Source organism: Ranitomeya variabilis, chromosome 4 (assembly GCF_051348905.1).
Source record: "Ranitomeya variabilis isolate aRanVar5 chromosome 4, aRanVar5.hap1, whole genome shotgun sequence".
Lineage (NCBI taxonomy): Eukaryota > Metazoa > Chordata > Amphibia > Anura > Dendrobatidae > Ranitomeya > Ranitomeya variabilis.
The window spans coordinates 91102377-91126552 of record NC_135235.1 but is presented as its reverse complement, the minus strand read 5'-3'; the positions used below and the strand labels follow the sequence as shown (position 1 = coordinate 91126552).

The following is a 24176-nucleotide window of genomic DNA, read 5'->3' as shown; positions in this document are numbered from 1 at the left end:
TGCGAATGCCGCAAAAAATCCAATTGGTTCCGACTTTTTGCGAATTTGCGATCAACTTGATCTGTGTGAATCTTTTTGCCACTAATTATATATAATTGATTATTTATAAGGTTGGTTATAAATGTCTGATCAGATCTCAAGAACCTGGATTTGCATGCTCAACTCACTTCCATGGGGCTTGACAGACAGACGTAGTCCTGCGCATCACTACTCCAGTCTCCAGCCAGTAGACTTTGGGACCCTGGCTCTTGTAAACGCTGGTCTGCAGTGCACATACGTTTATCTCATAATCTTCACATAGATGTATTTGGAGCAAAGAATCCTTTTATGTGACCATATACTATAAATAATGTTGGCCAAACCCAGCGATTCCTGGGAGACCAGCTAACCTTGTGTTGGGTGGAGATTTTTCTCTGCAGGCAGACAGATGTCGTCGATATGCCCGTTCCTTTGAGATCACAGGAGATAAGGGGTCTCCTCTCTCCCTATTGAAAACAGGCTCAACCAAGCCGAGTGTGCATTGGAGGGTTCGAGAGGAAGAGCGGCCAGCGGATTGATAGTTTGCCCAATGCATGAAGCTATGTCAGCCCCTAGAATCATAAATGAATGCCTATCTAACTTCCTGTAAGTGTGGGCAATGTGATATTTTAATGCCTCGTTAATTTCCAGTTGCTCCATATCTTTTGTGCTATATTTACCTTGCTAATAGGTAAAGGAACGCAGGATCCGGGACTGCCCAGAAGTACGGTGTGCATGTACATTGTGTGCGCAGCTGCAATATGATTGCAAAATTGTCACCAAACCTACGATGTCAATGAGGGGAAAAATATATTCCATACATGTGAGTTTCTGCAGCAGGTGAGATGGGGAAAATCTGCCTCATGTGAATATACACTTATATCTATGAAGATGGGGGGCTGCATTATTGTCAGCTACCTGCAGAATATACATGAAGAACAGCAGACTATGTCGGAGCATAGCCAGCCAAGTATCATGGCGGCTTCTGTATGCCATATATGGAAAATTGGTTCTCCAATTCTTCCCTCTCTGCTAAGCCATGCTCTAGTTTATTACTTAGGAAAAATTATTGGGGAAGAGAGAGATCGCAAAAAAATAATTTCAAAATCATTGCGCAAAAATGTGCGATTTTCCTACAAAAAACATGACGTGAAGCCCGTGATATTCTTCTTGTGAATTTACACAAGCCACATTCAAATGAATCAAACAGTCACAGAAATTTCTGAAACAAATTTGCCGTGTGTTAATATACCCGTAAAGGGGTAAGCTAGGTCTATGCCATCAATATTAGACTGGTGCTTGGTATGGCAGCTTTGCCCTATTTAAGTGAATACCGCCTGAAATATACCAAATCTGCATTGTCTTCTCCCTTGGTTACTCTCATAAGTAGGGATGTGGATGTTTGGGTTCATCGAGTTCATCCAAAGTTTAGTTCGGGTACTGGAACTCTACCCGAAACCCATAGAAGTCAATGGGGACCCGAACTTTGGTGCTGTAAAATGGTCGTAGTACGGGCTAGAGGGCTGCCAAATAAAACAAAGTACCCCCACAGAGGCTGTTTTTCTGTACCCCCACAGAGGATGTTTTTTTGTACCCCCACAGAGGGTGTTTTTCTGTACCCCCACAGAGGGTGTTTTTATGCACCCCCACAGAGGATGTTTTTCTGTACCCCCCCAGAGGGTGTTTTTCTGTACCCCCACAGATAATGTTTTTCTGTACCCCCACAGAGGGTGTTTTCTGTACCCCCACAGAGGGTGTTTTTCTGTACCCCCACAGAGGGTGTTTTTCTGTACCCCCACAGAGGATGTTTTTCTGTACCCCCACAGAGGATGTTTTTTTGTACCCCCACAGAGGGTGTTTTTCTGCACCCCACCAGACGGTGTTTTTCTGTACCACCATAGAGGGTGGTTTTTTGTACCCCCAAAGTCTCAATCCTGAAAAAGTCCATGTTTGGAGTTCAGCACCTGACACTACGTGTCCGCTATAAACCTAGAAGTTTGCAGTTCGGGATAACTCATCCCCACTCGTAGGTCATGAGATTTCTCCAAGGCCTCGCTCAGACGACCATTTCTTTGGTCCGTGTTTTATCCATGTGCAAAACAGAACACAGATCAAAGTGAATAGATTCATACACTTGTTGAAATTAGCACACACGGCATAAAACACAGCATGCACGATCCTCTTTAGTTTTTCAGAGACTTGCATTTCAAGAAGCGCATTAAAAGCATGACATTTACACAGCAGCCACATGGCGTCCATTGCAAAACTACAATACAAACTGGACATTTTCCCACATAAGACACTAACCACAGTTGCATTTATATATATATAAAAAAAAAGCTTAGAGCACCTGTCACTTGCCAAAAATATTGAGTTAAGCTGGGGTCATACTAGTGTATAGTATCGGATGCGATATGCTAATGATCCTCGGCTCCAGCTCTGCTGCCATCATGAGCCGAGTGTCAGTGAATCATTTTCTCGCATGACAGAATCCGGAGCTGAGAAAGTAATTTCTCCAATTAACATGCACACGCCACCGGCAGCACGTCACAAACCATGCCCATCAGCGCCTGTGTCACATGACCGGAGGTCGCCGATGGGTTAGCATGACAACCCAGGGGTCTGCAGCGATTGATCTGAGCATCGCCCAGCGGTCAGCGCTCGTAGCAAGTAAGCATTTCTCTACACAGAGCAGGACTGCAGCTCCACTGTGTGTAGCTGAGAAGTAAAAAGTGAAAAAAAATCTTTTTAAAAACATAAAAAAAAAATAAAATAAAAAGTTGAAATCACCTCCCATTTGCTCCATTTAAAATAAAATACACATATTTGGTACCACCTCATGCAGAATCGCCTGATCTATCAATCTATAAAAATAATCCTATCGTAAATGGCATAACGGTAAAAAAAGTCAAAATGACAGAATTACGTTTTTTGGGTCGCCGCAACATTGCATTAAAATGCAATAACGGGCGATCAAAACATCGTATCTACCCCCAAATGGTGTAAATAAAAACGTCAACTCAGCACAAAAAATAAGCCAACCCGCACCAGATCCCAAAAAATGGAGACGCTACAGGTCTAAAGAAATGGCAATGTTTTTTTTCGCCACTTAAATAAAAAAAGAATCATAATAGCAGGTCAGTTTTAGCAATTAATTAACTTGGCAAAAAAAACAATTGCAGACTTGCCCTCTTTTTGCAATTTCACTGCACTTTGAATTTTTTTTTCTCCGTTTTCCAGTACACCATTTGGTAAAACCAATGGTGTCATTCAAAAGTACAACTCATCCTGCAAAAAAACAAGCCCTCACATGGCCATATTGATGGAAAACTAAAAAAAGTTATGGCTCTGGGAAGAAGGTGAGCAAAAAACCAAAATAATCCTGGTCCTTAAAGGGTTAAAGTGAACCTGTCACCAGATTTGGCTGATATAATATAGGGCCACCACTTTTCAGGGCTGAACACAGCATTCTATAATCTATTTGTATATTTACCTTGTAAGGTCTTCACATCCTGTTCTGTCCAGATGTGTCTGGATCCCAGAATTCCAAGCGGCAGAAGTTCACCGACCGCCATATTGGGACACCCAAGTGAGGGGACACCCAAGTGATGGGTGTCTCAATATGGAAACTGCTGGTGGTACCAGTCTCTTGCGTGGTACCACCAGCGGGACACCGTCGCACCACACCACACACTCTCTGTATACATCGTACGCACCACACACACTGTATACGCCGTACGCACCACACGCACTGTATACGCCGTACACACCACACACACACACACTGTATACGCCGTACGCACCACACACACTGTATACGCCGTACACACCACACACACACTGTATACGCCGTACGCACCACACACACACTGTATACGCTGTACGCACTACACACACACTGTATACGCCGTACGTACCACACACACACTGTATACGCCGTACGCACCACACACTGTATACGCCGTACGCAACACCACACAGTATACGCCGTACGCACCACACACACACACTGTATACGCCGTACGTACCACACACACACTGTACGCCGTACGTACCACACACACTGTATACGCTGTACGTACCACACACTGTATACGCCGTACGCACCACACACACACACGCTATACGCCGTACGCAACACCACACAGTATACGCCGTACGCACCACACACACACTGTATACGCCGTACGTACCACACACACACACTGTACGCCGTACGTACCACACACACTGTATACGCTGTACGTACCACACACACTGTATACGCCGTACGTACCACACACTGTATACGCCGTACGTACCACACACTGTATACGCTGTACGTACCACACACACTGTATACGCCGTACGTACCACACACTATATACGCCGTACATACCACACACACTGTATACGCCGTACGTACCACACTGTATACGCCGTACATACCACACTGTATACGCCGTACGTACCACACACTATACGCCGTACGTACCACACACTATACGCCGTACGTACCACACACACTGTATAGGCCGTACGTACCACACACACTGTATACGCCGTACGTACCACACACACTGTATACGCCGTACGTACCACACTGTATACGCCGTACGTACCACACTGTATATGCCGTACGTACCACACTATACGCCGAACGTACCACACACACTATACGCCGTACGTACCACACACACTATACGCCGTACGTACCACACACACTGTATACGCCGTACGTACCACACTCTATACGCCGTACGTACCACACGCACACTGTATACGCCGTACGTACCACACACTGTATACGCCGTACGTACCACACACTGTATACGCCGTACGTACCACACACTGTATACGCCGTACGTACCACACACTATATACGCCGTACATACCACACACACTGTATACGCCGTACGTACCACACTGTATACGCCGTACGTACCACACTGTATACGCCGTACGTACCACACTATACGCCGAACGTACCACACACTATACGCCGTACGTACCACACACTATACGCCGTACGTACCACACACACTGTATAGGCCGTACGTACCACACACACTGTATACGCCGTACGTACCACACTGTATATGCCGTACGTACCACACTATACGCCGAACGTACCACACACTATACGCCGTACGTACCACACACACTATACGCCGTACGTACCACACACACTGTATACGCCGTACGTACCACACTCTATACGCCGTACGTACCACACACTGTATACGCCGTACGTACCACACACACTGTATACGCCGTACGTACCACACACACTGTATACGCCGTACGTACCACACACACTGTATACGCAGTACGTACCACACACACTGTATACGCAGTACGTACCACACACACACACACTGTATACGCCGTACGTACCACACACACTGTATACGCCATATGCACCACACACACTGTATATGCCGTACGCACCACACACACTGTATACGCCGTACGCACCACACACACACTGTATACGCCGTACGCACCACACACACACACTGTATACGCCGTACGCACCACGCACACACACTGTATACGCACTACACACACTGTATATGCCGTACGCAGCCTCTTGCGCGGTACCACCAGCAGAACACGCCGCCGGGATCAGCCGAATGATTCACTGACCGCTGCAGTATTTGTACAGGAGGAGCGCATGCGCAGTTTTAATGTGACCGCCGCTATTTGTCTGCACAAAGATGGCGGCGGTCTGATTTACTGCACATGCGCGAATTACATGCAGATGCAGTGAATCATTCCGCTGATCCCGGCGGCAGATGTGCGACATGTCTACAGGCAGAGGAAGCCGGTCACATTAAAGGGGTTTATCCATGAACGAAAGTTCATTTTAAAAATTGTATGTGTCTGACCGTGTACGGAGCATACCACATCTCCTGGACAGGGGAGGAAGCAAAAGACAATACTGTCATTACAGCAGGAGATCACAGTGGATTCATTTTGTGAAGTTAAATATTTCACTGACTTTTTAAACAATATTTTACCTCACAAAATGAATCCTCTGCGATCTCCTGCTGTAATGTCAGTATTGTCTTTTGCTTCCTCCCCTGCCCAGGAGCTGTGGTATGTTCTGTACACGGTCAGACACAATTTTTCAAATGAACATTAGTTCGTGGGAAAACCCCTTTAAAAAGCAAATATCAACGCCAACATGGCTCCTGCTAAAAAGTACGCCAATGACAATGAAAGGACAGTAGCAGAGGCACAATGTCGAAGACAACAATGGGCAAATCAGGCTCTTGAAGAGCAACAGCATCGCTGGGACAAAAAAAATGCAGAGAGAGTGGATAGGTGGGTGAGCACATGGGGGTGAGAGATTCTCAACGCTGCAGTCTGCCCACATCGCGACATTACCGCCCTCCCGATGAGATAGCATCGGGCCTCCATCTAGTGATATATAGAAGCCCCCAACCAGACCTGGAAGAAAGAAAAAGACCATTTATTATACTCACCTGCAGGGCAGTCCAGTCTCAGGGGTGTCATTGGTCTCGGTCCGCCATCTCCCTTCTCTTTGTGATGCCGTCCTCCATCTTGTGAGGATGACACGTCTCTACATCATCCGCAGTCTCTATTGCGCGCTCTCTGACCTTTCTCTGCACTTGCGCACTGCAGTACTTTGCTCTGCCCTCGTCAGGGCTCAGTAGTACATCTGCACAGGAGCGCGGTGCCGCAGGTGAGTATAACAAAAGATCTTTTTCTTTATTGCAGGTCGGGTTGGGGGCAGCATTATAGAATGCTGTATATCAGGCATGAAAGGTGGTGGCCGTATCTCATATCAGCAAAACCTGGTAACGGGTTCCCTTTAAAGGGGTAGTCTCATCTCCTAGATCCTATTCCTATATGTAGTAGGTGTGATAATAATATTAGCAAATACCGCCAATTAGAAATGTATAGTTTTTCTGATTCACTATGTATCTCTTTCCTCATGTACAGGCCCTTAGGTATCCATGGTTATGACCACTGATGGTGACAGCTAATTGCCAGCAGTTGTAACCATGGATACCTAAGGTCCTGCAAAATAAATGAAAACTTTAGTGTGCATAACTATTCACCCCCCTAAAGTCAGTACTTTGTAGAGCCTCCTTTTGTGGCAATTACAGCTGCATGTCTATTTGGACAAGTCACTATAATTTTCCACATGGCATTTTTGCCCATTCCTAAAGGAATTCCTAAAGGATAATTCAAGTTAGATGGTTTCCTCTGGTGAACAGCAATCTTCAAGTCTGAGCACAGATAGCACAGAGCACTGAGCACCCATAGGGGTGGAGCCGCATATTCATCACTGTAATGAGCGGTACCACGTGACCGCTCATACAGGAAGAAGCTGCGGCGCTGAGAGGAAGCAGCGAGGGAGCCGGGTGAGTATTTTATTATCAGCGGCCGGGCGCACAGTGGGTGGGAGGGGGGTGGTGACAGGGATTTTTATTTTAAACAAAAAAAATGATTTTTCATATCTTCTCTCCAGCGAACGCTGCTGGAGAGAAGAAATGAATGGCGGCTTCAGCACCAGATGCAGGGGACAGCGCTTATCTCTAGCGCTGTCTCCTGCACGGTCCGTGTGGTACCCAGTCGGCACACGGCTGCCGCACGTGTGCCACACTGATGTGCCAAGTGAGCACACAGACACACGACACGGATAACTCCGGTACCGATTTTTCCGGTACCGGAATTATCTGGACGTGTGGGACAGGCCTCATAGGAAGGTGAACCTCCATCCCAGTCTCAAATCACTGACAGACTGAGACAGGTTTTGCTCAGGAATATCCCTGTATTTATCACCATCCATCTTCCCCTAGACTCACACCATTTTCCTTGTCCCTGCTGCCATAAAACATCCCCACAGCATGATGCTGCCACCACTACGTTTCATTGTGGGGATGCTGTTCTTGGCGTGATTAACTATTTTGGTTTGGCGCCAGATACAGTGTTTACCTTGGTTGTCAAAAAAGTTCAATTTTGGTCTCATCTGATCACAGCACATTCCTCCTCACATTTGGGGAGTCTCTCACATGTCTTTTGGCATTCTCAAAATGAGCCTTACAATTTTTGTGTGTAAGGAAAGGTTTTTGTCTGCCCACTCTTCCATAAAGGCCACCTCTATGGAGTGTACGGCTTATTGTGGTCGTATGGACAAATACTCCTTTCTCTGCTTGGAAACTCTACAGCTCCTTCAGGGCTACCTTTGGTCTCTGTGCTGTTTGTCTTATTAATGCCCTCCTTGCCCTGGCTGAGAGTTCTGGTGGTCGGTTCTCTCTCTTGGCAGGTTTGTTGTGGTACCACAGTCTTTCCATTTGAGGATAATGGATTTGATGGTGCTCCAAGGAATCATCAGAGGTTGGGATATTTTTTTATAACCCGACCCTGACTTGTAACTTTGTCCTCACTTGTTTGGAGATCTCCTTGGTCTTTTTGGTGGTGTTTGGTTAGTGTTGTCTCTTGGTTAATGGTGTTACAGCCTTTCAGTAGAGGTAAAGTGTATATACTGACAGACCAGGTGACACTGAGGCTGTGTGCACACGATGCAGATTTAGTGGGGATCCGCAGCGGTTTTTTCCACGTAAAAACGCTGAAGATCCGCAGTGTGATTTACAGTACAATGTAAATCAATAAAAAAAAATGCTGTGCTAAATGGTGCAGAAAATTCCGCATGAAAAACGCTGCGGAACAAAAGAAGTAGCATGTCACTTCTTTTGTGCGGATCTGCAGCGTTTCTGCACCCTTCCATTATAGAAATCTGCAGGGGTAAAAAACGCATAAAATCTGCAAAAACGCACAAAATCCGCATAAAAACGTGTCAAATCCACACCTGCGTTTTTTGCCAGGAGATGTGAATTTTGTGCAGAGAATTCTGCACCCCAATCCGCAACGTGTGCACAAAACATGCGGCTTATGGAGTAGCTTACACCAGAAATCTGTAGGGGCTTCATAGCAAAAGGGTGAAAACATATGATGCTCCACACACACATCTGATTACAGCAGTCTGTAAATGCAGGTTGTAATGTATCGAAGAGGTAAAAAGCCAAGGAGTGAATACTGCCACAAGCCACTGTAGGTGCTGTCTGCCGTTTTTATGGATATATACACACTTGTATGTGAAATTTTGATCCGTGACTTGAATCACAAATGGACTTGTCTGTGATTTTTTTTTATATGATCATGAAAGCGCTAAAAAACCTACCCCGAGTGATGTGAACAGCTCCCTAGAGTAGAATGGGCAGGTGCTTTATCTGTGAAGACCCCTGAGCTCCTAGTAGACAGCCGCCCCTCTGCCTGAGGCCTCCAGATGTGGACCTCCTGCACTTCTGGTGTGGGGGTCCTCGGTGGGGGCAGAGCTGTGCTTCTCCCTGTGCTGGAGCCCTCGCTGCAGCCCCGTGTACAGCGCCATCTTCTGGCCGCTGCTCGTCTGGAAACTTTCCCCCTGGTGCTGAGGAGCTGGGGGAGGGGCAGTAAGTTTCTGCTGGACTTTCCCAGACCAATCAGAGGTGCAGAAAGTGAGGGTGCGGCGCGCGGCCGTGTGCGCGGGGGAGCGCTCCTCCTCCTCCTCCCCGGTGCGCGGATGCCGGGGCCGCTCGTCCTCCGGAGGCCGCTCTGCTCCTGGGACCGAGTTCTTGCGGAGAAGTGAGCGGTACCACACCCTGAGCCCAGCCGCGCAGAACACTCCCCCCGTGTCCGTCACCGCGGGCCTGCGGGGCTGCCGCTCGGATAGGCTCCGGCCCGGGCTCCCGCCCCCGTGTCCCTCCTTCCCGCAGACACCAGGCATTTCCCACTAACTTCTGGAGCGAGCGGCGCCGGGACCCTCCGGAGCTGAGCGGCGGGACGGTGAGTCCACTGTGCGGGGACCGGGACGTTCCACAGCCGCCGGCCACTTGTGTGCTCCCTGGGACTTGTAGTCCTGCACGTGTAGCGGCAGCCCCGGGTGTGTTTACTGGTGAGGACCCCGGGATGTGACGTCATCAGGGCAGTTATTGGAGTCTGTGCCACAACGTGTAGGAGGCAGCGGGTTTACTTGTGGCTGATAACAGAGAGTGGGGCAGAACGTTAGGAGGGCTGTGCTGCTGCCATATGTACTGTGTGCCCCCGCCGTGTGCCAGCTGGTGACCTCAGGTGCCCCGTGCCCGGCCGGAGGGTCAGGGGGTAAAGGTCTCCAGCTGTGTCAGCCCTGACCTGTGGCACAAGCACAGACAGCGGAGGTTGTTACTCAGCACCATGTGCCGTGACTGAGGGGGCTGAAGTGTTTACTCCACACATGAGGGTTACTCTGTGATGGGCAATGTGGGAGCGTTAGTGACCCTAAAGATAACCCTACTGGGGCTTGTAGGATGTGGAGCTGGTGTGTGGTGGGATGTCGGACGGGAAGGGTGTGTGCTATAAGGCCGTGTGCTGGCGGTCGCCCTCGGCGTGCTGGCGGTCGCCCTCCGTGTGCTGGCTATCCTGCCAAACCGGCTGCAATGCTGTAGGGCTGGTGCCCCATTAATGGCTGTATACGGTGGCCCCTACACTGCCAGGCGCTCGGAGGGCGTTGTGTCCGTTTCTTGTCTTATCTCCCTACGTACACATGGCTGGTGTCCTGTACTCCACCCTCTTACCTCCTTACACATATACAGTGTGGTCCTCCTACATCATATGGCATACCCAGGCATTAAACTGGGCAACCTGGCAAACATAATCCTGACCATTTTTAGTGTTTCTTTTTCTTTTGGGGTAGTTTTACAGACAAGCGTAGTTGACCCCACTTAGTGCTTAAAAAACCCCTTGTGGAAAAGTATCGTGTTTATTTTGTTCTCAATGGGCCACGTGAAGTAGTTCAGCTCAGTGACACTGATGAGACATGGGTTATTAATGAGTTTGGTGTGGAGAGGAAAGATTGACTTTTCCCGTCACACCCTCTGCCTCTACCCAAAGACTTGTGGCTGAAATCTAGGGGGCTGGGTGTGTCATTCCATTATGATAACACTGACCTGCTGATACAATTCCCCAGCCTAGTATGAGTATGCAGATACCAAACAAGTGTAGTTATTTATTAAAATTCAGAAATTTGTGAAGAAAAAAAAAGTTTGTCCATTTTTCCGAGACCTGTAATATTTCCATTTTTTGGGATCTGGGGCTGTGAGGGCTTATTTTTTGCAGCCTGATCTGACATTTTTATTGATACCATTTTGGGGTAGATACGATGTTTTAATTTCCTTTTATTACAATGTTGTGAGGACCAAAAAAGTATCGGTATTTCTGGCTTTTGAGTTTTTTGGTTTTTTTTCCCTTGTTAGGCAGTGTACTGATCACATTAATTTACTTTATATTTTGATAGATCGGACGTTTCTGAACACAGCGATACCAACGATACTTTTATTTACCATAGTTTTTTTTTTTTTTGTTTACTGTCTTCAGTAGTTTGCCAGTGCTATACTTATTGTATAACAAAACGCTTCCAGACGTCACATGTTAAAACCCACTGCCAGTGATTGTATTTAACTGGTTAACAACCGCGGGTGAAGCTCCGATCCACCCCCTGTTGTTAGAGGCACTTAAGGTACCTTCACACATAACGATTTCGTTAACGATATCGTTGCACCGTCACACTTTTCTGTGACGTAGCAACGATCCCGCTAACGATCTCGTTATGTGTGACAGCGACCAACGATCAGGCCCCGGCTGGGAGATCGTTGGTCGTAGGGAATGATCAGGACCTTTATTTGGTCGCTGATCACCCGCTGTCATTGCTGATGTGTTCACTTGTAACCAGGGTAAATATCAGGTTACTAAGTGCAGGGCCGCGCTTAGTAACCCGATATTTACCCTGGTTACCATTGTAAAAGTAAAAAAAAAAAAAACACTACATACTCACATTCCGATGTCTGTCACGTCCCCCGCAGTCAGCTTCCCGCACTGACTGTGTCAGCGCCGGCCGTAAAGCAGAGCACAGCGGTGACGTCACCGCTGTTACTGCCGGCGCTGACACATTTAGTGCAGGGAAGCTATTACTAAGCGCGGCCCTGCATTTAGTAACCCGATGTTTACCCTGGTTACCCGGGTGCTGCAGGGGGACTTCGGCATCGTTGAAACGGTCTTCAACGATGCCGAAGTCATTCCCCTGATCGTTGGTCGCTGGAGAGAGCTGTCTGTGTGGCAGCTCCCCAGCGACCACACAACGACTTACCAACCATCACGGCCAGGTCGTATCGCTGGTCGTGATCGTTGGTAAGTCGTTTAGTGTGACAGTATCTTTAATGGTTGAGTAAATCAGCCATCATGTGCTGGGACAGATGTGGGGTCGTCAAAGGAAATGCAGATGGACGTGTCACACATAATGTATGTGTAACATGTCAGCAGATGTAGGTTGCTGTATTGCACACGTCTGCATATATCATGTACATCCAACACATGTCAGCAGACATAAAATGTGATCCTAGCCTTAGATGGCCGTCCAGTGCTTCTTAAGTTGGCAGGTACAGCTGTCATAAATCTGCGGGGTATGCCCAGCCTCAGCGTGGCTCTGCACACTTGCTCAGCCAACTTGTACATCGCCATTCTTTTGCTGCCCACAGTTCTCTCCTGACTGCCCATACACATGAGCACTTGGCCCTCAATGATGAATGGGTGTTACCCCGCGGCCGTATACTTCTGGAGTCAGCGGATCTCCCTCAAGAACAGGATGATCAGGTATATTTCAACTTGACTTGTCTGATCCTTTTTTTCTTCTGACTCGGGGCCAAACATCCAATATATATTAGATGGAAGATGGAAAAAGGCGGGTTTAGCTGACCTTAGTCTCATGTGCGCTGCCACTGGGTAACAAGTTCATTATTTAGAGGGCAACGCTTCATTTATTTTATGTAGATCTAAACTATCATCTTTTGCAGTTATATGGAAACTATGCAAGAAAATTATACATCAACCACAGACCTCTGATAGTCATCTGCTCCAGCTGATACTCGTGTGCCTGCAGGTAGGCAAAACACTCTTCCATACTGTAAAGGCCCCGTCACACTTAGCGACGCTAAAGCGATCCCGACAACGATACGACCTGTCAGGGATCGTTGCTGCGTCGCTATGTGGTCGCTGGTGAGATGTCAAACAGTGAGATCTTCCCAACGACGCAGCAGCGATGCAGCGACCTGTAGCGACCTGTACAACGATGTCGTTGGTCGTTGTGACCCTGTCACATGGCAGCTATTATGACGATTCAGACCTCGATGAGGGAAGTCCTGTGTGACGTTGTAGTCAATGAGGTCGTTGGTAAGGTGTCAAACACAGCGATGTGTGCTACCCAGCGGGACCTCAACGATCAAAAAAAGGTCCAGGCCATTCCGACACGACCAGAGATCTCACAGCAGGGGCCTGGTCGCTGCTACGTGTCAAACATAGCGAGATCGCTACTGAGGTCGCTGTTGCGTCACAAAACTTGTGACTCAGCAGCGATCTCGCTAGCGACCTCGCTTAGTGTGACGGGGGCTTAAATCTGCTATTAGTTGGCACTCTTATAAATCCTATTAAACCTTGTCCTAGATGGTATTGTGTTGGACTGTCATTCACATGAGCTCGGAGTGCCCCTTTAAGCGTCACGCTTCGTGTATTACCACAGCCATTGCAGAAGAAAGTTTACAGAAAGATTAATGCCACTGAGAACATGGTTAATGCCATTCCCTGACTGCAGGTTATTCTTTAGATGCAAACTGTTATTCCCTCAAATTGTGCCGTACCTTGTTAATGGGGGACAGACTGTGGAGACCCTCTAATCAGTGTTGCATGGTGCTTAGTAACAAGGAGTCATTTCTTTTAGTTTTCCTTGCACAGCAGCCCCCCTCATCTGATACTGCACACATAGTCCACCCAGCATAAGAGGTTTCCTGGGATTAAAAGTATTGATAGTGATAGCACATTTAGTACCAGATTGGTAAGCGGCCGACACACACAGGGCCAAAACACTATGGTATTATGGTAGAAAAAATACACTGGGGGGAAGCTTAAATGAATGAAAATGACAGACCGGAAAAAAAAATATCTTGTCATGCATGTATTCTTGCAAGATAAAGTCCTACATGAAAAAAAGTGTGTGTGTATATATAATATATAGGCTTGAGAAAGGCTCAGTTTGAGCTGAAACGTCGCCCGGCTATGTGGGTCGATTAAACCAACCACATGTTTTCACCTTACTATGGAGTGCTGCCTCTTTTTTGAATCAATCCCTCTCTCTCTCTCTATCTATCTATCTATCTATCTATCTATATATACATTCTTGTCTTTTTAGCAGTGTCCCGAATGTCCTAGTGTAGTGAGACTCTGGAGGTTGGTTACCATGTCTGTATATTTAAGGCCGGGATCAGACTTGAGTGTGGTGCTAGAAACTTGCGCATCAATACTCGGGACTGAAGTGTGCGGTTGCATGTGTTTCTATGCAGCTGAACGCTTCGGTCCCAGTGCCAGCGGCAGTGCCGGGTATTGATGCCAAATACTCGTGCGAGTTTCTCGCATCACATTCGCAATTCTGGCTGGCCTGATGGTAACATTGCCCTGATCCCGGCATGATTGGAGGGGCGCTCCCACGGAGCAGGATTAGGAGGAGGGCGGCTAGATGCAGCTGAAATCTTCCCTCCAGTGCCCAGCAATGCAGACCAAACACAGCTACCCACAGCCATGAAAGCTGCTCCAATACCTTGTGGCAATGCTGATCCTTCAGAAATGGTGTCCCCTCACCTTTACCTGAAAGTTAAGTGTTGTAAGGCATTGCCGACTTATGCCTAGTTAAAAGTCGTATGAAAGTTGGCTCCCATCCCACTCCATTATGAAAATTTCTGCTTGAAGCCAGTGATGAATTACATAATTTGGAAACCACAAAGCAGTGTGGTGCATTTGTTTTGAGTCGTCTCTGGGCACCGTGGCGTGTCTATATGTATACGTATAATGTGCAGGATTATCGTTTTATATGATACGTTGCCTGGTGCAGCTTGTTTGTTAGTTTTTGTCAAACCCAAATACCTCGTTGTTGGGCATTGCAGGTGATTGCTAGTTGTCTTGTGTTTTGGTGAATGGGAGAACATGGTAAAGAATGACGTGACCTACTAACCCTAGTATGTATTGAGCACAGAAAACCCCAACCTACAGTAATTATCAAGGTGGAAACCAGACAAGCAACTTACTCTCTAGCTGGGGGGATTTGGGATATAGGAAAGCTCCAGCAGCAGATACCCGTGTGGTCTGTGCTGGTGTAATGAAGCGTGCTCAGACACCTTGTGGCGTGAGCCAGACTCCCAAGCACATGCTAGGCTGCATTTTTTACATAGGTACAGAAAAGCCCCAGCTGGGATGGATGTCTGAAGTTTTTTGTTTTTAGTTTATTTTTTTGGCATGAAATTGTATACAAGCTTACAATAAAAGTGTGGGAGGGGGTGAATCATCAGATTACTCCAGGAAAATGTGCGACTTTTCCAGCAGCTGTGCATGACTTTTCTGTAAAGGCCTGACCTCGAGCAGCCGCCGGCTCATGGCTGGAGCATGCTGTGACTCCGGATGGCCTGAGAGATGCTCATTCACACTGTAATAGGCCCTAGTGCGCCATTGGGTGGGTTACTGCGCCTCTCACACAATGGACTTTGGGACCCCAATTCATGGGAGCAGTGGTCGGTCACCTAAAGATCATATCTGCTATGCAGTGGTTAGGTGACATTTTTTTACCTTGAAAAATCCTTAAATGTTATGTAGCCGGCATTCACCGTGCGGTATCTCACAGTGCCCGTGTTCTCTGTTGGCAGAACACTTTGCTGTTTTTACCTTTACTGGACACACTGGAAATATTCTTGTGTGATGGACATTTCTGGTCTCTAGCAGGTCTTGATGGTTCGCCATGTTTTTGAGCTGAGTAGTAATGTGGCGCTTTGCTTTGCAGCCTATTGGGGTCTATTTTATATGGGACCATTGACCATCTGAAGTCTGCAGGACTTGATAAACCTGATGGACTTCTTCTGGCTGATGCTTTTGTTTCCTGTAAAGTGTATGGAAGCTACTCAAGGAAAGCAAAGGGACTCTAGTGGGGCGGCACTTCAAGTATTGTCCAACAGCCCCCGACACCTGAAGACCCCTGGTTTATGCTTACCTCCCCCTGTGGAAGTTCTGCAGTGGGGATAACTAGCTTTCGGACTCACAATTACCCGCTGAGTGCCTGGTTTGCATGGGAAATCTAACATGAAAAATGCCCATTATTACGTCCCTCTGTGTACTGGAAGGTGCTGGTGGGAATAGCTGCTGTTTACCTGTACAGCAGGTGTCCTATTGTGTCTGTGGCTGAATACAATGGATAATCCCGGCCAAGACTCACTGCTTTGATCATTGTATGAGGCCTTGTTGTACATTTGTTAGTATTACAGAACACAATTGTTACCTGTATCCGCTGTGGGCTGAAAGCAATTTCTACTTTCCTGTGTTTAAGGCTATGTGCACACGTTCAGGTTTTTTTGCGGGTTTTTTTGCGGTTTTTCGCGAAAAAAACGCTATAAAAACTCATTAAAAATGCATACATTATGCATCCTATAATTTAGAATGCATTCTTCATGTTTCGTGCACATGGTGCGTTTTTTTTCTGCAAATAAAAACGCATCGCGGTAAAAAAGATGCAAGATTATCATGGGCATTTCTTGGAATACTTTGTGCAGACTGAACAATCATCATGAAACTACTGTCTGTCAACCAACGAGCAAATAAAATACCATACTTGTTTGTCAGGTGAAACGATATTTTGGATTGCAGAAAGATGAACGTTCTCGGCAGCACTTTGTTCTAGGTATACAGAACCTGTGCTGCCGAGAACAATTGCAGCCTGTGCCCATGCAGTTCTTTTCTGGACACCTGAAGCATGGTCTGCTTGTGTAAACAGGCTGTTAATCGTTCCAACCGGCAAACATGTAACCTGCCGGCAGTCTTTTAATGCTGCATAGTGTAGTGTGAGCAAACCTTTAGGCGGAGTTCCCACTAGGATTTTTTGTTGCGCTTCTTATTAAGTCCATGAGCCGGGCCAGATATCGGTACCACCCGGAGTGACTAATTTTCTTTGGTATTTTTAGGTAGATGCATGTCTGTAGTTTATTTTTTGATATGATAGCCCTTACATATACGTAGCTTATTAACCCCTTCAGCCCTAGGCCTATTTGTACCCAAGTGCCTAAGCCAATCTGACCTGTGCCACTTCATGGGCTAATAACTTTGGAACGCTTTCACCTATCCAAGCCATTCTGAGATTGTTTTCTCGTGACATATTGTACTTCACGTCAGTGCTAAATGGGAGTCAATATATTTTACCTTTCTATATAAAAAAATGCTAAATATTCGGAAATTTTGGAAAAATCGGCAATTTTTTAACTTTGAAATTCTCTGCTTTTTACAAAAATACTGATACCCCCCATAATAGTTATTAATTTACACTCCCCACATGTTTACTTCATATTGGCATCATTTTGAAAATGAAACCTTATTGTTTTACGACGTAATAGGGCTTATAGTTTTATGCGCAATTTTTCACATTTACAGCAAAACCCACTTTTCAAAGGACCAAGTCACTTCTGAAGTCACTTTAAGGGGCTTACATAACAGAAACCACCCATAAATTACCCCATTTTGCAAACTACACCCCTCAAGCTGTTCAAAACTCATTTTTAAAAACTGTTAACCCTTTAGGTGTTCCACAGGAATTTTAGCATGAGCCAAGAACCAAATATGACGATATCGGTACCACCCGGAGTGACTAGATGTAGTATTTGTAACAAAATTTAATCCAAGTTATGTAAATACACACTGAACATGTCATGTGCATATATATATATATATATATATATATATATATATATATATATATATATATATGTTACTCCATAATATCTTCAACATCGGACTCTGAATCTGACTGTTGTTCTACTGGCTCGTCTTCAGTACCCTTGTTCTGGCATGTCTGTAATCTGCACATGTCTGTGCACTTCAGGCCATTGCTGAGGCAAGTACACTGAGGAAGTTCACATGACCGCACACACTTGCAGGACAGTAGCTGTATAATAGCTTCTGGTGCTGGTGCCCCTTGCATCCACTTGACAACAAGCTTTCCGTCGTTATCTATCATCCAACCGCAGTCTGTTGGGTTTGCAACCCATGGCTGGCTCTGCAGACTTCTCCTCCAGATCGCAGCCTGGTAGTTTGCACGCAGTGCATGCATGAAAAGGCAGTCCTGGCAAGGAGGGAGTTGACTTGACTCTACCACTCCACGTCTGGCACAGAACAGCTGATAACGGAGCCTGTTTACCTCAGTTGTTTGGGTAGTTGGCAGGTACATGTGGCAGGTGATTTCCTGTAACTTCTCAAAAAGTTCGGTAGACACTTCCCATGAACGACCAACTTCCTGAAAGGCATCCTGGTATGTCTTGTTCATCTTCAACTGCTTGAGTGTCGTCATCTTCCCACGGCCAGCGAATGCACTGACGGTGTCACAGCCTGTAAATGCATGCATACCAATCAATGAATCACATACGCTGCCTCCCAATGTTCGGCTCAGAGTGGTGATATCCAGGAATCTTGTCCGGTTCTGTGTACCGCATTTCTGGAACAGGTGGGATGGGATTTTGTGGCACATGCCCAGACACAGGACCATGACATCAGTATCCTCCGAAGTGATGATGACCGACTTGTAACCAGATTCTGCTGCATGAAGAGCATGGAGAAGGAGGCGTGTGTCTGCTTCTTCTTGATTTGACTTAAGGTCAGCAGCCTCTTCCCACTGTTCTTTGGTGATCTTAAAGCAGAGCTGCTCACATGTGACATACAGCTCCTTCTCCTCAAGCTTCTCCCTGTGGTGTTTCGCCTTCCATTCTTCTACCAGAAACTTTATGAGACTTGCCTTGTTGGAGGAACTACTTAGAAGCTTTTTCCACTGCTGGATGTTGTGCCCATGTTGAATGTTCTTGAAATGGATCCCTGTGCCTTCATATCTGTTGACTCTTTCTGTATCTTTGATGGATGTCTCCTTGTAGACGTCAAAGACAATATCAATGCGCTTGCTCTTAGCACCCTCATGGATAGCGCGACTCATTGCTGTGCCTGCTAGCTGGCCAAATGTTGCATTGTTTCCCTTCAGTTTCTGAACCAGGCTCATCCCATCAATGATGGTTGCAGAGGGCTCGGGGATCACTTCTGCAGGACGAGCATTCCTCTCCAACTCCCTTGCGAGGGCAGCCTTGTTGGTCTTGCGGATAGACCCATCACCATTGGCAAGTGCCCATGGCAATGGACCCAGGGGATGAGTCAAGACATCACTCATTTGTAGCTTTCTGTTCTCAGCTACAAGTATCATCTGGCCAAATAGGTTTCTGTCAGCCTTCAAAATTACCTCCTTGCCAAGACCTTGTCTGCGTGTCTTCATTTGGATGTTAGAGAACGTTTTAAGTTTGTTCTTCGTCATCTTGTCATGAAACCATGTAGTTGGCTTATCGGTACCCAAACGCTCATCCTTGAATGTTTGATATGCATCCTCTCCTATACTGTATGCCCCTTGAAGGTCTTTGGCTACATCTGGTGGTGCTACAGTCGCTGTTGACAAACTGATAAGTTCACCATTATGCTCTTTGTTGAAGGGGTTCACCCAACCTGTCTCCAGCAGTTGAACGAAAGATTGGACATCGGCTTCATCTCTTCTAATCCTAGACACCTGTAGGTCTGAATGGCTGAAGTCAGTATATTGTTGGCCTACCAGGGCCCTCAGCTGCCTCAAGTACATACTGCGGTACTCTGATGTCAGGTAGAACCTGGAAACAGCTCCAACTTTGAGGCTGAAGCCTTTTGTGCCCCCTGGTGTCTGGGTGTCTTTGTTGATTGTCTCTTCAATGGTCTGGTCCACAGGAATTCGTCCAAAAGGATTCTTGCTACCGATCTGGACCGAAAAGCCACCTTGCATGAAGTATTCATGGACCTCTGGGTGTTCTATGGGCAGCCGAGACATTGTGGCATAGTAATAGGTTAGGTATCGGGCATAGTTGACCTTGTCATAGGCAAAACACCATGGTATCATCTGTCGGATTGCTCCTAGGTGAAGCATCCAGTTGCCTTCTCTTGAAGCTCGAACCAGGGCCAGCATGGTCTCGACCATGTCCAAGTATGACATCCAGAATGCTGAGAGTTGTTCATTTCTGAGGGTCTCAAGATAAACTTGAAAGAGCTTCAGGGTAAGTGTGCAAGATTCATTATCCAAGAGCTTTTCGAAGGATCCCTGCGACACACTGATGCGAAAGTTTGTGATGTTCTTCAGTGTTTCATCCAGATGGTGAAGGTCCCTTGCATGGTTTTCTTCTAGCCATGGAAGGAAGTTTTTCCATGCAAGCCTCATAAGTGCTTCATAGACCAGCTTGTGTAGTCTCACTGCTCTGTTGTACCTCCGGCCGTCCATCACTCCAGACACTGATCCTTCAGCGATTACACCGGATTCAACACACAGATCTCTAAGGCCTGCATCCTGAAATCTGTTCCCTATGATAGAGAGGAGATTACAGATTGTGTGGAAGACACCCATTCTAATTATAATGTTCTTGAACTTCTCCTGTTTCCAGATAACCTCGGCAGCTTTGGCATAGAGTGCTTGATCAAACACACACACAATTCTGTTAAGCTTCAGGGTCTGCATGATGGCATGTGTTTGCTCCAAGACTTCATTCACAGTGGACATGGCTGTTGCAGGAGCATTGATAGTGGGCAGGTAGCTTACAGTGTCCTGGGCCACTACAATGTCGCTGCGGATTTTTATGTTGAACCCAGTCCAACTGCTGGTGGTCTGATCCTCATGGTCTGACATTCTAGCCAGAAGCCAGATATGGTTTTTGGTTTTTGAATCCTGGACCTCCTTGGTAGTGTTAACATTCGAAGTCTCAATCCTGGGTGGCTCTCCCCGCTGCCCAACATTGTATATCGGTAGCATTAATTCTGTCAGAGTTATGCTTCTTTTCTTCGACTTGGTTACATCTGGCAGGACTTTCTTTGTCACAGAGCATGCAACATTGGACTGAACAGCAATGCCATTGACTCTATGAGATGTACCTGCTCCACTTAGTGTCTCCTCAAGTCTGTCAATGTTATCCCAGGCCAGGGTTGTGAACACACCTGGGTAGATACTTGCTGGCATTGGGATGTCATCCTTTGAACATTCCAACTTCTGGATACAAAGGGCTGTATCGATCTCCTCAGCCATTGAATATGACACACAGTGGCCAAGACGATTCAGAGTTCGAATCAGTTCTGTATTGCCGGTCAAAGACTTAACTGCAAAGGATAGCAGTACGTGCTTTGGTGGCTTTGTCTTTCCATTGGTAACAGCAAAAACCAAGTCACTGCCGAAGGATGTGGCAAGACGTTGAGCTCTTTCACAGGTAGTTTGGCACTCACAATCTCCTGTAAGCAGGGTTTGCAGGAATTGAGTGACTAATGCAGGAACGACATTCTGATCTGTATTGGGAGGCCATGGCTGACTCACATCTTGCTTCTTGATCTCATTCCTTAGCTGCATTGCTGCTTTGGTTACGATATCTCCAGAGTTAGCAGCTCTTGCTTCTTGCAGATCTTTTGTCATGCTGTGTACTTGCCGGACAAGGTCGTCCATTGATAGGCTACATGGATAGACTAGAAGCTTACCTTTCTCATCTGAGAGAAAGCGGAGTGATTCCCCAATCTCTGTTTCAAGTTTTCGTCGAACATGTTTCTTTGTCGATGGTTTCAGTTGGATGATACCACGGGATATCATTAATCTCTCAAGCCTAGATGTGAGGTTTATCATAGGCAGTACTTCTGGGTTTGGGAACAATTTAGTCCTTATATACAAGAAGAGTTCTTCAAGGGCCTCTTTCTCTGCCTCTTCGTAGCGTACTTCCTCGCTTTCGACCTGATTTTCAGCTGCACTAGACCTACAGGCCACTTGGGAATCATCTTTTGTGAATAGTTTGTAGCACGACTTGTGGTAGTGCCCCTCTGCAGCAACAAGGTCTCTGCTAAGTAAACCAAGTATTCTCTGTGTGCCTTTCCTTATCGCTGCTCTGCGGATCGTCTCATCTGCTCGTAGCTCAACACACTGGACAATTGGCTCCCTTGTTTGTTTTCCTTTTAGGTACTTGCTTGACTTCTCACAGAAGATACATACTTTGGCATACACCCTGCTATCACTGGGGGCACCCCTCGGTAGCTTCCTCATGGAGATTTTGCTTGCTGTTTCGACATTGACACCCTTGCCAAGGATAGAATCCAGTGACTTCTTCATTGTAAAGATACTACGACATTTACGGTGATATTGTATGTGTGGTATTTCTCCTTCTTCAAGGCCCTTAGCTGCTACCAGGACTGATTCATGCTGCCTGATCTCTGCAGCCCTAAGCAATGTTTTCCAGGAGTCCAAATCCTTAAGGGACGCCAGATCATCGCTGTCATCATTAGAGCAGTGTATGATACAGTCGATCCGTGATTTCTTCCTTGCTGGTACTTCCATCATGCCGTTAGATAGTCAGTAAACACCTGCAAACACAAAGAAAAACATTAAAATTTTATTTACCGTATTTCCTGGCGTATAAGACGACTTTTTAGCCATGAAAAACATGGCTCCAAGAGGGCGGTTGTCTTATACGCCGAATACAGCCGCCGGGGGGAAAGGCCGCCGCGCAGGGAAGGAGGAGGCAGGGGCCCACCTTCATGAGGCGCTCGTTCTTAGAGCTGGGAGCGCTGGTGCTAGGTGACTGTTCCCCCTCTCTCCACAAGTTCCTTACCAGCAGCAGCACACAGTACAGGACTACAGGACCTGTGGTGATGTCACGGCCATGTGATCAGTCACAAGCCTGGGAGGTGTCAGCCTCTACAGAGGGAGATAGGAGCTCTGCAGAGAAGACCGGAGAGTCCTGTTCAGCACAGAACGTGTATGTGTCAGTGTGTGTGCGTGTGTTGGGGCACCTCAGGGTGTCTTCAAATGTGACATAGCCCCCTAGATTTCTTCCAGTAAAATTTGCACTCCAAAAGTCATTTGGCGCTCCTTCCCTTCCGAGGCCTGCCGTTCCCCAATACTGCAGTGTACGACAACATATCGGGTGTTGTTGTGTTCGGGAGAGATTGGTGAACAAATAGTGGGGTGCATTTTTTGCTGGTACACCTCTTAAAAATAAAAAAATGAGCCTAAAATGACACCTTCATGTAAAAAATGCACTTTTTCCATTTTCTCAACCAAGTGTTTCCAACTACTGTGAAACACTGGTTGGGTCAAAGTGGTCACTATACCCCCTAAAAGATTCCTTGGGGGTGTAGTTTCCAAAATAGGGTCACTTTTTGGGGTTTCCACTGTGGGGGTACCTCAGGCAGCCTTCAAATGTGACATGGCCCCCTAGATTTCTTCCAGTGAATCCGCCACCCAAAAACCACATAGCGCTCCTTCCGTGTTGAGCTGTGCTGTGTGCCCATACTTTAGTTTACGAGTACATGTGGGGTGTTTCTATAAACTGCAGAATTAGGGTAACCAAGTTTGGGTTTGCCGTTAACCCTTGCTAGGTTGCAGGTAAAATTGGATTACAATGTAATATCTGGAAAAAAAATGAAATTTTGAAATTTCGCCTTCATTCTGCTAAAATTCCTGTGGAACACCTAAAGGGTTAACAGTTTTTAAAAATGAGTTTTGAACAGCTTGAGGGGTGTAGTTTGCAAAATGGGGTAATTTATGGGTGGTTTCTGTTATGTAAGCCCCTTAAAGTGACTTCAGAAGTGACTTGGTCCTTTGAAAAGTGGGTTTTGCTGTAAATGTGAAAAATTGCGCATAAAACTATAAGCCCTATTACGTCGTAAAACACTAAGGTTTCATTTTCAAAATGATGCCAATATGAAGTAAACATGTGGGGAGTGTAAATTAATAACTATTATGGGGGGTATCAGTATTTTTGTAAAAAGCAGAGAATTTCAAAGTTAAAAAATTGCCGATTTTTCCAAAATTTCCGAATATTTAGCATTTTTTTATATAGAAAGGTAAAATATATTGACTCCCATTTAGCACTGACGTGAAGTACAATATGTCACGAGAAAACAATCTCAGAATGGCTTGGATAGGTGAAAGCGTTCCAAAGTTATTAGCCCATGAAGTGGCACAGGTCAGATTGGCTTAGGCA

General features: G+C 46.4%; 1 protein-coding gene across 7 annotated transcripts in view; it reads left to right on the top strand.

Annotated features, from left to right (window-relative positions):
* The window catches only part of SGMS1 (sphingomyelin synthase 1), a 339516-nt gene that overhangs the window by 265131 nt on the left and 50209 nt on the right, over window positions 1-24176 (top strand). Inside the window, exons 1-3 of one of the 7 annotated variants that reach the window (XM_077258885.1) lie at window positions 9570-9855; window positions 12579-12693; window positions 12894-12979. The exons of 4 other annotated variants lie outside the window; for them this stretch is intronic. The gene's annotated coding sequence lies outside the window, so the exon portion shown is untranslated. Of the gene's footprint in view, window positions 1-9569; window positions 9856-12578; window positions 12694-12893; window positions 12980-24176 lie in introns of those variants that run through there. 2 more of the 7 variants (XM_077258889.1, XM_077258883.1) reach the window with 2 other exon arrangements.